This window comes from Vigna unguiculata, chromosome 4 (assembly GCF_037176805.1).
Source record: "Vigna unguiculata cultivar grain cowpea cultivar isolate G323 ecotype 2 chromosome 4, ASM3717680v1, whole genome shotgun sequence".
Lineage (NCBI taxonomy): Eukaryota > Viridiplantae > Streptophyta > Magnoliopsida > Fabales > Fabaceae > Vigna > Vigna unguiculata.
In genome coordinates this window covers 15,884,951-15,901,628 of record NC_140795.1, presented here as the reverse complement: position 1 = coordinate 15,901,628, position 16,678 = coordinate 15,884,951, and positions in this window count along the sequence as shown.

The window sequence follows — 16,678 nt, the reverse complement described above, 5'->3', positions numbered from 1 at the left end:
ATAAAAAAAATAAATAAAAATATTAAAAAACTAACAAATGTGTGTTTTAGAAATAATTTGAGAGACTATCGAAAAAAATCACACAAAGGAAATCAAATGTATAACTAAGGTATGATAAGACGAAAAATATCTTAGAGAATTAAGAAAACTTTTCAAATATTAACATATAATTAATGGTTGAAAAATAACGAAAATTATTTTAATGAAACAAAAGAGTTCTTCAAATTAAACAAAAATTAATAATAATAATAAGTAAAGAATTTTTTTTATATTATCTTAAATTGAGAGTATAAACATTCTCATGTGAAAGAAAAATTTATAATAAATAAAAATATTAAAAAATAATATAAATATTCAAATGTGAGGCATAATTTTTTTTTAATTAACATACATCATTTTAACATAATTACATAAAGGTTATGATAAGATAAAAAATATATTGGAGATGAGAATGAGTTTCATGACAAATGAAATAATTAAAAGAAAAAAAAAATAGAAAAAAAAAATATATATATATATATATAGGGGTTACTTGATTAATTGTGAATATTTTAATAATTTAAACGAGAATGGAGATATGGCGGGGACGGGTATTATGGCGGGTATATGTACATCCCCATACCCATCCCCATACCCAACTGAAAAAGTCGGGGATTCCCCATACCCATACCCATACCCAGTCAATGCGGGGATTTCCCGTCAAAACGGGGACGAGTTCGGGCAATACCCACGGGGACGGGTTTATTTGCCATCTCTAATTGTACGATCATTTTTTTAAATCATTCATAAAAATAAGAAATCATATTTCAGTGAAATTAGTCACTTTTACTTACTCTTTTTAAGTAAAAAAGAAGTAGAAACTAGAATATTTACTTCCATAATCTTTATGTTCTATTTCTCTTAAATTTCTATAAAAAAAATTTGGGATTTAATCTCATAGAAATATATATATATATATATTATGAATAAAATCAAATAAAAAGTTTCTTCATATAACATATATATGTTATGTATCATATATCTTATAGTTTCATAAACCCTACAAATTTTTAATATCCATAATATTTTATATTATAATTATATGACTAATAATATTTTATATTATAATTATATATATTTTATTTATATATATTTTAATTATATATATTGTAATTATATGACTCTTAAAAATTTTATAAATTTGTATACTAGTTAAGTCCGCATCAAATTCCAAAATCAAAATGCGAACTTAAGAGACTATCTGTGTGTTATTTTTTTTCTTCATAATAACAAAAAATAAAAAAATTATTCTTACAAAAATAAATTTAAATAATTTTTATAATTTGTCTATATATATATTATTTACATTGTAGATAACTTTTATTTATTTTTTAAAAAATAGTTAAATTTAAAAAATATTTAAATAAAAGAACTTAAATTTAAAAATGATCATTTAAAGGGTAAAATTCAAAAAAAAAATATATGTAAACTTAAAGTGTAAAATTGAAAAAACATAAGAAGGATAAATCATCCTTATATAATAATAGAGTATAGAAGTATAAAAAAACTTATTTAGAAACTATTGATTTTGTTTTTGTCTAATTTTCTTTGACAATTTTTTATTTTTAAGAATTATTTCGAGAAAAGATACTTAACCACATTTACATTGCTATTTGTTTCGTGACAAATAGCATTATATACTAATTTCCATGTTTTATTGACAAAGTGAATTCGAACATGTTAATTATTGAATGTTACGAAAATCGTGTTTTTATCTTTAAGGATGTCCTTAGGAACTCAAGGTTGAAGTAGGTAATTAATTGATTGTGGGTAGAGCGTAGTTTGTGAATCCATATTGTTCTCTAGCATGCTCCTTTATTGTTTGCATGTTTATTATACTTGGCCCACTTCTCTTGTATGAAGGAAGTCAATTTTGTTAGGAACATTCACACTTGAAAATATGTGATGGTCACATGGTTTGATGCTTGTAAACCTCAAAACAAAGGATCCCTATAGGTCTTATTAACATTAGTGGAGGCTTTAACCATCCTTTTTTTTTTATATATGTGACATTCCTACGACTCATTTTATTAGTTTTATGTTTAACTAGTAAGAGATCCGTGATTTTTTGGTTTTTTTTTTTTACATTTTTTATTTTTAAAATAGATTTTATTATTGTTATATTTAAATTAATTATTTGGATGTTTTTTTTTAATTTTATATAATGATTAATTTATTATTTAAATATATAACTTATATAATTAAGTATAAAAAATTATTTTAGTTTAATTAATCAAAAGAAATAGTATCAATGTAAAAAATATGAGATTGATGTTAAAAATTTTAAATATAAACATATGTACATATAAACACTTGCATGCTACAATGAAATGTGTATGGATAAGTCGTTATTAAAGTAAAATGTGGGCATATTGTGTAATAGGATCCCGTACAAAATATATACAATATGAAATTGATATTAAAAATTTGAAAAAGAAACACATGTAGATATAAACACATGTGTATTATATTAAAATAAAATGTGTTGGTTGTTAAAGCAAAATGTAGGCATATTGTGTAATCTGATCCCGTATAAAATAAATACAACATGAAATTAGTGTTAAAATTTTAAAATATAAACACTTATATATTATATTAAAATGAAATGCGTATGCACATGTCGTTGTTAAAGTAAAATGTAGGCATATTATTTAATATGGTCCTGTACAAAATAAATATAACATGAAATTGATGTTAACACTTTTAAATAGAAACACATGTAGATGCAAACACATGTATATTACATTAAAATGAAATACAAATGCACGAGTCGTTGTTAAACTAAAATGTAGGCATATCGTGTAATATGGTCCCGTATAAAATAAATACAACATGACATTGATATTAACATTTTTAAATAGGAATACATGTATATTATATTAAAATAAAATGTGTATGCACACAGGTCATTGTTATCAAAGTAAAATGTAGGCATATTCTGTAATATAGTCCCATACAAAAATAAATACAACACAAAATTGATGTTAAATTTTTTAAATAAAAAGACATGTAGATATAAATAATAATAGTAATAATCATCTATAACAATAGATAAAGAGGATTCCCTCTTTTATGTCCACTTTTTTTTAATTCCTATTTCACCCTTTCTAATATAATAAATTATTTATTATTTTAAAAATAATTTAACATGTAATTGTTATTTTACAGTTTGTTTTTCTTTGCAACAACATCATTTCATTATTGTTGATTTCTCAAAGAGGAAGGCTTCCTTTTGTGAAGTTGTCTTGCATTGCTTATTGTCTTTGCTTTCACACTCACTTTGCTGATGCTATTTATCTTCATTGGATAAAACAAAAAGATATTCTTCATTGTTCCTTTTCATTTATGATTATCCGTGTGTATGCTTACAATTGAATGCTCAATTCTCCAATTTGTCATTTTCAATGCTCATATCTAAAGAATTACTCGCTTTTGATGTTTCAAAATAAAAATTTCTTTATTGCTTTTGTTGTTTCAAAACTTTTTTTCCTATCCCTTTGAATTCATTATGGTGGGCAAGTAATCAACCAAGATGTTATGTGCAAGTCCGGAAAAATTCCTTGATCGCAATGGGAATGGTGAGAAATTAAATTTAAATCTTCTAACAACCTAGCCACCAAAACCTTCTAACAAAACTTTCGCCAAGCACACCTAGCCCATAGTTGAATAAATCCACTTATGCATATCAGATAACCCTTCAGTCACTATTACTATTCCAGATTGGATACTTTGAAACTGCTCCATGCCAACACTATTCTCCACCAACCCTTTGGCCATATCACCAAACACCGCATGACACTTTGCAGAATTGCTCTTCAAACGGTGGAAGTAGCAGTTGATGACATTCATGGGAAAGGCCATTTGGCTATGTTTATCTTTTCATAATCTCACCATTAATCACTTTTCACATTCCCTCATTATAAGTTTACAACATAAATATTTTTCATTATAAGTGTAAGAACCGAGAAATTAATTAAATAATTATTTAATAAATGCGGGTAGTAAAAGCCTTTAAGGCATTTAATGCGGATTACTATGATGTGAAAAAATACTAGCTTAAATGGTTGAGAGGACTTGGATTCAAGTCCTATGTATGCCATTTGTGTGTTATTTAAATTATTATTATTTTTGATAATATGCTTGATCATGTTGAGTAACAATATAATCATAGAATTATATTAATCATCAAGAAACATGAATTGGTTAAATGGTTGTGTATTGAGTTGGCATTAGCATGGTCATGGGTTCAAACCTTGGTAGAACCATTTTAAGCTTCCTTTTTGCCAAAATTTCTTGTGGCATGAAGGTGAAGGGGCATAGGAACCCTAGCTAGCCAAAGAGCAGCCAAAAGTGACTGAAAAACAACTCATAGTGGAATTTGAATGGCAATTACATTCATTTTAATGCCATTTTCGTTTTTGGCAATTAACCACAATTAAGGACCATAATAAAAAGGCAAACTAAATCAATTGGAAGGGTTTTTGAGACTAGAAAATTAGAGTGTTGTAAGGAACACGAATTCAGAGGAAACAAAGTGATTAGAGAGTAAGCAAAGGAGCTGGATTGGGTTGGAGTCAAGGGAGGCAATTGGTGATCAAGGAAGAACTCTAGCATCATCTATTTTAAAGCGAGGAATCCAGGTTAGGGGAGCTGGAACCGTACTTTTATTTTGTGTTGTTAAATGGTATGAAATGTATGAAAAATTTGATGTATATAACCTGCCTATATCATGTAATTTTCATGTTTCTAGAATTTTCCAAAAATTGCCAAGCGACTCATCCTTTTCTGGGTTATTTTGGGGTTCTAGAGATGGAACCGCTTGGCGGCAAGGCTCGCGCCGCTAGGCGACACGTGACTGCACACCCAGTTTTCTGAGTTTTTGATGAAGCGTCTAGCGATGATGAACACTCGCCACGCGACGCGAGTCAATTTGGCTCGATTTTAGTGTTTTGGGGTTTTTGGGTTGATTCTATTCGGGGGGAAAGATAGTGCCAACTGTTTGGAAATGATTGGAAGCCCGAATTCGCGGAAGTATATAAAATTGAAGGTTCGATTGGGTGAAAATTGCATGAATATCAATTATTGGGTGGATGAATTGGGGATTTCATAGTCGCACTAGATTAAGTGATAAGGTTAGTGGAATTTTGAATATGGAAGAGTGTTATGAAGGAATGATGAATATAAACATGTGAAGGCAGCCTATTGTACCGTAAATCGAGTGGAATCAGAATTGTAGGGGTTGGAATAAGGTTCGCAGGTGTTGAGGAAATTTCTAGGTTCCTAGAACTGCAGGAACCGCCTAGCGACACCCAATTGGCCGCCAGGCGCCACACCAGAGGTGCGTGGTGTTTTCATTCAAGAATAACGCTATTTTTCGTACTTTTCGTGCAACAGTAACCGCCAGGCAGTAGTTTAGTCCCGCCGGGCACCAGGCTCCTGATTCTGGGCGCTAGGCGCCACCAATTTTTCTGGTTCACGTAGTTTTCATAAAACTGCATTTTCCGGTTCGTTAACTTTTGATTGGCGGTCCATAACATGTGGTTCTTCACTTTGAACGGTGGAGATTGGATTTGGAGGTCAGTAGCTAGAGATATACATTACTTAGTATTGTTGATTTTGGAGTTTGTAAAATACATGAATAAGCCCTTGATTAGTTCAAGTAACTTCTAATGAAGCATAATTGGGTTATGTGGTAAGTCTCTATCAATTTGAATGTTCCTTTGGGTTAGTCACATGTGGAAAATTGGTTTGGTGAAGGCATGGGTGTCAATATTAAATTGCATTGGTGCATAAGATCATGTGTTTAAAATTGTTAGAGTGTTGCTGCTTATATTTTGTTTGAGCATGTTTGGTATGGTCTTAATGACTAGGGGATGAATGCACATGTGAGGTGCTATGAGGCCTGGAACATTATAAATGACAATGCTTTTCATTAGGGGTACTCTAGAATGAGAGCAAATGAGAGCAACCTGTGTGAAGTGTGCTTAAACCTGAACTAAAACCAGTATTGCGCAAGTACTGGTGTAGCGCCTGGTGGTGGTGATCGACTCGCCAGGCGACAACATAGAAACAAGGGGTTCTGGATCACGGTGGTGCTTGGCGGTAAGGAGGGGTGTGCCAGGCGAAGTCTGAAGTTCAGTAAATACCAAGGCACGTGGCGCCTGGCGATAGAGGAAGTGTCGCCAGGCGATAGTTGTAGTGGCAGTGAAGACTAAGGCGCTTAGCGCCTGGCGGTACGTGTCCCCCGCCAGGCAATCTGGAAGCGGCAGCGCCTGGCGGTATGTGTCCCCCGCCAGGTGATTTTGCTGCAGCAGATTGGTGTTATGCTTGCTATAATGTGCGTGATCTACAAGGCTTCTAGGATATCTTAAAGGTTGGCCATCTGGTGTTTCTTGAGTTGAGCTCATAACGTATCCCTTGAGTTGAGCTCGGGATAGGGGTTAAGCACGTGGCATTCCTCTAGTTGAGCTCGGAATGGCATTCCTTGAGTTAAGCTCGGGATGGCGGATGAACACGAGGAACCCTTGAGTTGAGCTCGGGTTGGCGAGTGTTGCCGGTTTGTGTTTGGCGATGATCGTATAAGCGGTATACGTGAGCAGATGGTGTTGCAGGTGGATCTGGTGAGACATAGAGCCGAAGCGGGGGGCTAGTCTTGGGGAAATTTTCTCAGAGTTTTTACATTGTCTTTATGATTTCAAATCAGTTGTAATTATTAATATTACTAGACTATTTGTTAATGGTAATAGTAATTATATTCAAGGATTTTGGAATTATTATTGAAGTAAATAAAGTTTTGAAATTTCCTGCATTTTTTAATTATTTAATAAAGTTACAAAAGATATTGATAAAGGACTATTCCAAGATTCCATATAAGAAGAACTTGAAGATGAACTTTTGGGTTTTCTCTTAGAAATTAGTTATGTTTTATGTTTTGGGGTTTTGAGCTTTCTTTTATAATTAGTTTATGCTTTTATGTTTTGGGCTTGGGCTTTCTTGTAGGGTTTGTAGGTTTTCTTAAACTTATGTGCCTATAAATAAAGGTACTAAAAATTGATGTGGACACTTTTAGTCATATATTGAATTTGATTTCATTAAAGAGAGGGTTCTCTTTGTTCTTGGCTTAGGCCTCTGGTTCTTATCAAAGATTAACATCTTTGTGGCGAATCTTCACTTGACTTATCAATCTGCTAGATTGTTGTCCTCCATCTATGTCTTATTCCGCGTTCTTCTCTGATTTATTCGTGTCGTGCCTCTTGAGGATCCAAATTCAGAAACGATCATACTCTTTCCTGGATAGGATCGTATCATATGGTATCTAGAGCAAGGTTTTGGTTTGAATTTCTTCTTCTATGTTATTTTTCTGTCATATGAAAAAAAATTACAATTTTTCAATGTCTGCTTGTTCTGTGTTTTGTTTTAAATTTTGTTTGTTTCATTTGTAAGGAGTAAAACCCTTAAGGTTGTTTCCATTTTGGTTGAATTTTTTTTTCTTTGGCATTTTTTTTCCTTCTTTTCTGTTATCTGTTTAAATTGTGTATTTTGACATTTGATTCGTGGAAATTATTTGTTATTGTGTTTGGGATTTGCAAGTGCACTTACTTTGATTTACATGAGTATGAGGGTTTAAAGGATCAATTGTTTAAGTTTGTTTTTGTGTTGAACTGCAAAAAAAAAAACAAAAAAATTACTGTGGATCAAGTACAAAGGAAACAAATATATATTAAAAAAAAGAAGGATAAAATAAAACGGGGAGTTCAACACAACTTTTATTGCAATTTAATTGTGGTTTATTGATATCTACTTGCAATCAGTCTTTCTCTTAAAGTCTTCGTGTTGTCTCATTTAAATCTCTTTGGTAGTCCTATTATTTTCTAATTTTAATTTTCTTGTTTTGTGTCTTTAAAATTCCTTGAACTTTTGTCTAGAGTTTTGTATTTTCTTTGTCCTCTAAAGTCAAGATTTATATCTCGCAACATTTTTCACATTGTTTGTTCACTCTTTGCTTAAGTTACTAGAGTTATTTGTCAAGCCCTAAAGGGAATTTGAGTGGTAAAATGCAAGAGAGTACATTCAAGAAAAGCCTATAAGTGTGATACACGAGTGAAAAATTGAGTGAAACACTTAGCAGAGTGGTGAGTTAAAAAAAAATAAATAAATAAAAATATTGTTGCTAACATTTGCTTGTAGGGGATGACTTCTTCCCAGAATAGTGAGCCTCTATCACCTAAGACTGCGACATTTATGGTTGCACTTGATAAGCTCACATTACAAATGAATCAAATGCAACAACACAACCAACAACAGTTCGAAAGGCTCCAAAAGTTTAATAAAGATGTGAGCGTGAGATTAGAGAGAGTGGAGAGAAGAAGAAGGAGACATGAAGATTCAGACCATTCTTCTCATAATGATGAAGCGACAAATGTTTTTAGGCCACGGCGAGGCCAAATACGAGAGGCATTTGGGAACCACATGTTTAAGAGGGATAATGATGAGGGGGAGCATGATTTTAGGCCAAGACAAGGCCAAAGACGAGAGGAGTTCGGGAACCACACACCTCGAAGAGATAAGATGTGGAGGAAGATTATAATTCCTAAATTTAATGGAGCTAATGACCCGGAAGCCTACCTGGCATGGGAAATGAAGCTTGACCAAATCTTGAACTCTTACGATTATAAGGATAATGATAAGGTGCTTATGGCTTCCTTGGAGTTTGAAGGTTATGCTATGAATTGGTGGAATCAAATCACCATGGACATAGCTAGAAGAAGGTGGTTGCCAATTTCTACATGGGAACAATTAAAGGTAGCTATGAAGGAAAGATTTGTGCCTCCTTATTATAAAAAAGAGATCTTCAACAAATTACAAAGACTTACACAAGGAAATAAGAGTGTTGAAGAGTATGTTCAAGAGATGGAGGTCACCTTAATGAAAGCTGAAGTGGAAGAAACACATATGGCTACAATGACTAGATTATTGAATGGATTAAATAGGGAGATTCAAGATGTGGTGGAAATGCACCATTATGAGACCTTGGAGGATCTTATTCATCAAGCCACCAGAGTGGAACAACAGCTCAAGAGAAGAAGCGCCTATAGGAAGTCATCCACCTCATGGAGAGATATGAAGAAATATAAGAAGGAAGGAGCTACTTCTACCATTCCTAAATCTAAGTAGAAGGAGTCCTCAAAAGGTAAAGTAACTTCTCAAGCTAGTAATGATGATTCTTCACGTTCTAATGCAATAAAATGTTTCAAATGTTTGGGTAGAGGACATATCGCAGCTGAATGTTCCAACAGAAGAACTATGATGTTATTGGCGAATGGTGAGTACATTAGTGAGCATTCCACAGGTGAATCATCTGAATCATCTAGTAGTGATGAGGAGGAAAAGGAGTGTGAAGTCCCCCTTGTGGAGGGAGATCTCTTGATGGTTAGGCAGTTGTTGGGTAGTATGAATAAGGAGGAAGATGAGACCCAAAGAAGAAATATTTTCCATTCTAGATGTATGGTTAAGGGAAAGATGTGTTCACTCATCATTGATGGAAGAAGTTGTACAAATGTAGCTAGTAAACGGCTAGTAGAAAAGCTTGGTTTAGTGACATCTATGCACCCTAGTCCTTATACTTTGCAATGGTTGAGTGAGGATGAAGAATTGGTGGTAGATAAGCAGGTGAACATTGTTTTCTCTATAGGTAAATATGTTGATGAGGTAGTATGTGATGTGGTACCTGTGGAGGCGAGTCACTTGTTGTTGGGGAGGCCTTAGCAATATGATAGAAAGGTAACCCATGATGGTCTAACCAATAAGTATTCTTTCCTGTTTAAGGGGCAGAAGGTGTCCCTAAAACCTTTATCTCTTAGAGAAGTTTGTGAGGATCAAATTAAAATGAGAGTGAGAAGAGAGCAAGAGATAAAAGAAGAAAGAGAGAAAATTCCAGCAAAAGGCAAGAAAAAGGAAGGTAAAAATATAAGGAGTGATAAAATCCTTTTATTGAGAGAAAAAGAAATAAACAGAACATTGATTAAGAAACAACCCTTATATTTGCTTATGCCTAACAATATTTGTCTCGCTTCTGTGCAAGCTTATTTGTCTTTAGGTATGTAGCAACTTCTCAAGAAGTATGATGATGTCTTTCCTAAAGACATCCCTCATGGTTTACCTCCTAAAAGGGGTATTGAGTATAATATAGATCTCATTTAGGGTGCATCCCTTCCTAATAGGCTAACCTATAGGAGTAACACAGAAGAAACTAAAGAGATACAGAAGCATGTGGAGCAACTTATGGACAAAGGATCGGTTCAGGAAAGTTTGAGTCCCTATGCTATTCTAGTCATTCCGGTACCTATGAAAGATAGATTGGGGTCTATGTGCAATGACTGCAGAGCCATCAAATATATCATTATAAGGTGTGTATTTGACCCGGCAGGACCTTTCAGAATTCGGGTCAAATTCTCTTCAAACAGGGGAGAATGATAAAGAATCTTCAAGTGAGACGAATTTGAGAACAAATTCTTTTTAAGAAGGAGGGTACGATAGAAGTCTATTTCCTAAACTTCAAGTGGTACGAATTTGAGGAAAAATTCTCTTCAAGAAGGAGGGAATGATAGAGGACTTTTGGGTTTTCTCTTAGAAATTAGTTATGTTTAATGTTTTTGGGTTTTGAGCTTTCTTTTATAATTTGTTTATGCTTTTATGTTTTGGGCTTGAGCCTTCTTGTAGGGTTTGCAGGTTTGCTTAAACTTATGTGCCTATATATAAAGGTACTAAAAATTGATGTGGACACTTTTAGTCATATATTGAATTTGATTTCATTAAAGAGAGGGTTCTCTTTGTTATTGGCTTAGGCCTCTGGTTCTTATCAAAGATTAACATCTTTGTGGTGAATCTTCACTTGACTTATCAATCTGCTAGATTGTGGCGTCCTCCATCTATGTCTTATTCCGCGTTCTTCTATGATTTATTCATGTCGTGCCTCTTGAGGATTCAAATTCAGAAACGTTCATACTCTTTCCTGGATAGGATCGTATTAGATATTTTTCATTATAAATTTAAAAGTTTACAAAAGGAATATTTGTCATTTAAAATATTTTAAAATTTTAATTAATTTATAAGTTTACATTAATTTTTTTCATTTTCATTATAAGTACTTTTTACTTTTAATAATTTTATAAGTTAACAACATAAATATTTTTCATTATAAGTTTTTTTTAATTTTTCATTATTTTTTAAGTTTAAACATAAATATTTTTCATTATAAGTATTTTTAATTTTTAATCACTTTATAAGTGTACAAGATTAATATTTTTAATTATATATCAATATTTTTAATTTTTAATTATACAATTTCATACACGGGATGCATCTTATATGGCTGAACGAGTCATACTAACTCCAAAAAATGAAGATGTAGAAAAACTTAATGACATAATTATCCATCTATTTTCAGGAGAAGAACATAATTTGTTGTCATTTGATGAGGTAGACACATCATTTATACCAACAAGAGCACTTGCACACTATTTCTCTAGGAGGTTTGCCTCATAACTTAAAGGTTAAAAAAGGATTCCCATTAATGTTGTTACGAAACATAGACCCTCAATCTGGATTATGTAATGGGGCAAGATTACTATGTTGTGGGTTCTACAAGAACATGTTGGATGTTGAAATATTGACAAGTCACCATGCAAGAAAAATAGCTTTCTTACCAAGAGTTAAACATAAAACAACAAAGAGTGCATGTCTTCCTTTTGTGCTTATTAGGAAATAATTCCCTGTGAGATTGAGTTTTGCAATTACTATAAATAAATCACAAGGACGAACTATACCTACCGTTGGGATTTACATTCCACGACATGTTTTCAGCCATGGTTAGTTATATGTTGCTTTATTAAGAGGTGTTTCTCAAACTTCCACAAAAATCCTTATTAAAGAAGGATACCTTGAAGGACAACATGACATTTTTACGAAGAATGTTGTTTATAAGGAAATTTCGTTACCTCAAAACTATGTATTGTTCTTTTTTTACTTCATTTCTGTCATAAAATGTGTATATCTTCATATTTTACTTAATTATACTTCAATTTACAACTATGATAGTAAAAGTCATCATATTTATTTGATACCTTGCAGGTACGATCATAACTAAGGACACCTTACGCTTCAATGAAGAAATACATGTAAGTCATTTCCACAATTTCATACCACAAGAGGTCATATCCAATATGTGTAGTTTTAAAAGTTTAGTTCCTAATCTTGCAATAGTTGAAATTTTCTTTGTAGAATATGGAACTTTTAAACCAATGGAACACTTAGAAGGATGAATATTTGTAAAACCCGGAAAAAATTAGACCAAAGGGAAACACATGGAAAAACATAATGGCTTGATTAATATTGTTGATTTATTTAATTTAATTAGGTTATTAAATTACGAAATATGAAATAATTATTATTTGAGTGATTTAAGTTGTTGTATTTATAATAATTATTTAAGCGATGTGTGTTTATATACGTGTAGTGCGTGACAAATAACAAGAATGCGTCTAGTTCAGTGGCTAGCGCTATGAAGTTGTGTGTGCAGGTACATGGGTTCGAATTTGGTCGACTTGATGTAGTTGGACGATTGTGGTGGGACGTATGGCACTATCTGATTCATGGGAGTGAGAGCCAAGGATACAGCCGGTACTGCAGAAGGTTTTCTTCGCGTTTGTACGTTACTGAAATCATTCTAGCCTTTCGCTTGCTTATCTTATTATGTTTCTAGTTCTCGCTCGTGGTAAATTGTATATTCATACTTTCAGTTCAAAATTAATTTCCCCAGACCCGACATAAGAGAATAAAACAAAAGAAAGAGATGATGTTGTAACAATTTCATTTATTTTCCTTTGTCGCCATTACAAAAATCAGATTCTGTTGTTTTCTTCTCTTTCTGTTGTATTTTTACAATTGTAGTCGATTTTCACGTGCAATATTTCATTGTTCGTGCTATTTTTATTTCCCTTTATTTTTCTCTCTCCTCTGTGAGTCACTCTTTCGTTTTGGTTTGTCTGTTATGGGTCTTTTAAAAGAAAACATTGTTGTTATGGTTCTTTAATTTAAAACGTTGTTGTTATGGTTCTTTAATTAAAAACGTTGCTGCCATCTATTTTAAGTGAATAAAAACGGTAAAAATTTTATTTATCTTTTCCTTCCCATATTTTCTCTTTAGTAGATAACCTAGGGTTAGGTTTGGGTTGATGATAAAACACCCCTAGTTTTAGTTTTTTTTAAGTGGGAGAAAGAAGACAAAACATGAGGGAATGGAAGAGGAGCCGTGAAGAGTGAAGGTGAAAGTTGGGAAGAAAATGTTTGTGGAGTGTTGCAGAACCAAGTAGGGGAAGCCAACCTTGTTTTCTTCTCTTGTTTTGTTTGCATGATGAATGAAACTTGAAAAGCATGTATGTGTAGTATATGGGAAGCTAACTTCGCTTTCTATTTTTCTGTTGAAGCTAGGTCTTGTCTTCATTCTCTTTATCAATGCATGAGTTCATATAAGGATTTTGAATGTTATTGTTTGGTCTTCTGCTTTGCGCGTCTGAAAGTTGTGCTTCATATACTATGAGAGATTGTGCTTCATATACTATGAGAGATTGTGCTTCATATACCATGCGGGATGCTCTTGTTCCATTATCATTACTTAGCACATGATTCATTGGGTTGTTTTGAGTCAACCCTAGTGGGTGCTACCAAGTGCCTTGTAGAAACCTTGATGTGCATAGGGTCGTTTACCATGGGTGGATGAAGTATGCGTTTTGGTTTGGGGTAGTGTGCATGAGTAATAGGTTAAGTTATAGCTTTACGTTTTCTTTTTTGTTTCTATTGACCTAATTTTTCCTTTCTTCTAGGTCACCTACAATATTGACTTGAAAAATGTTACATATTTTTGTTTTGTGTGCAACCATACAATGAATCTTCTCTGATACGTATCAATTCATGCATCCTAATCCTTATTTGCTTTTTCTTTCTTCCTTGTACTTACGTGAGATGCATTGCACATGGTTAGTTGAGTGAGGGGCTTAGGTTTTAGATGTTGGGTCTCATTAGTGTGGTATAGATTGGTACCGTGGTTGGTTTGCATATAAATTTCTTCTTCTCGTTGTTTCCTCTGATATATGCACACACCAATATGCTTTCCTTCTTCTCGATTGTAGTGTGTTCACATATTCGTTATAGCCATTTGAGTCACAGTGTATTCAAGTTTCTTTTTTTCTAGTAGGTTTCATTGTTTTCTTTTTTGTTAGAATGGTAGGTTTTGACTTTTGCATGGTTGTGTACTATGAGGCTGAGGACTCACATTCTGTAAATAGGCGGACTACGTGCATTTTACTGTGAAGGAAATTCTTGTTCGTGTTTAACGCATAGAAATATTTGCGTTGGAACAGTTTCGTTTTTATATTGTATGCATGCAAATTGTTTCATTCTTTTAGTTAGTACAATTTCTCTTTCCTTGAGTGGGTAGTTACGTGCTTGGGTCCTATGAGGGGTAGCATACATAATAATCAAATTTTGGGTCTATATGAAGGTTTTGTTTTCTTTTTATTTTTCTTCAAGTTCACTTTTGCAATCACGTTAAAATTTTAGCATGGCATCTTTGATGGGACCCACGTGTAAACTTACTTTTACTTCTTTGTGAGGATTTTCGTTGCAACATTTACGTAAATGCATGGTTCAATTTTAGATGGTCACAAATTTTAGTTTCATTCACACTTCATACCACATCCTTATTTCTCTCATTACATGTGCTTGGAATAAAACCAGGGGGCCCACATATGCATGCCTTTTGTTTCCATTCTTGATGTTTGCGGACTTTACGTAAAAGCTAAGTGCATATGTTAATGTTTTAAAAGTCATCATATTTCTTTGATACCTTGCAGGTACGATAATAACTAAGGACATGTTTTACATTCCACGACATGTTTTCAGCCATGGTTAGTTATATGTTGCTTTATTAAGAGGTGTTTCTCAAACTTCCACAAAAATCCTTATTAAAGAAGGATACCTTGAAGGACAACATGACATTTTTACGAAGAATGTTGTTTATAAGGAAATTTCGTTACCTCAAAACTATGTATTGTTCTTTTTTTACTTCATTTCTGTCATAAAATGTGTATATCTTCATATTTTACTTAATTATACTTCAATTTACAACTATGATAGTAAAAGTCATCATATTTATTTGATACCTTGCAGGTACGATCATAACTAAGGACACCTTACGCTTCAATGAAGAAATACATGTAAGTCATTTCCACAATTTCATACCACAAGAGGTCATATCCAATATGTGTAGTTTTAAAAGTTTAGTTCCTAATCTTGCAATAGTTGAAATTTTCTTTGTAGAATATGGAACTTTTAAACCAATGGAACACTTAGAAGGATGAATATTCACTCTCATTGGTTAGGCCAATAGACAACAAGGTAATCAAATTAATTCATTTATACTATAATATATGTCATGTTTACATATATGAGTACAATTATATTGTACATCATGTTTACATATATTGTTCTTCAATTGTAGATTCATCATTTGCAAATTTATTCTATTGGTTGGGGATCCACTGTGATAACTGATAAAACACAACTTTCTAATTTAATCAAACGAGAATTACTTTCTCAAAAGACATGCAGGTATTATGCAAATTTAAAATTATTTACTTTCTTCAATTATTCTTCTATTATACCACACAAAATCTTTATTCTTTTTTTTTATCTTTCCATTACCAGGAAACAACAAAAATCATTACCATTCATACTCACTACAACAACAATCTTTGTGTTTATCAAAATATATGCACAAATGAGGTTATTACTATTTCTTCAATATTTGTATACCATTACACACACACACACACACACACACACACACACACACACACATATATATATATATATATATATATATATATATATATATATATATATATTTATATATTTAATGTCTCAAAAGTAAATCACAATATTCAATTGCAGCTTTTAGTTCCTTAAAACTCAACAACTTATGGACTATGTCTTCTACAAACAATTAAGAAGACTACTTCACAGGTAAATAATGATTTTTGTTTATTATTTATACATAAATTCAATTGCTACATAATATTTCTGTTATTTGCATATATATTAAAAAAAATATTTACTTTTTATCAAATGCATAGAAGCTGAAACACATTCTAGACGTCAATCTTGTTTTGGTCTTCCAATTAAAGAAAAGTTTTAGGATGTAAATCTATGATACTTTCATTTACTAATTTGTTTCTGCATCATGTATGTAGTAAAGATATATCTCAGTTTCTTAACGAATGTAAATTCATTCTATACATGGACTTTAAATTTTAGACACCTACTAAAATAGTATGTATATTTATAGACAAGTACCATTGACTCCATCACATATAGCACATTAACCCAAAATCTTGATCAAATGTATTAAACATTCGTTGATGCACAATCTTATGAATTAGTAATTTACTGTTTTCTTTTTCAACCAAGCTACGTAAACCCATGATTAATTGCCATATGTTCCACACCTTGTCCTCAATCCTATTACAACCTTGAAAAGTCCTTCAGATATTGATTTGCATGTGTTTTGGTTTGGTTATTGGTT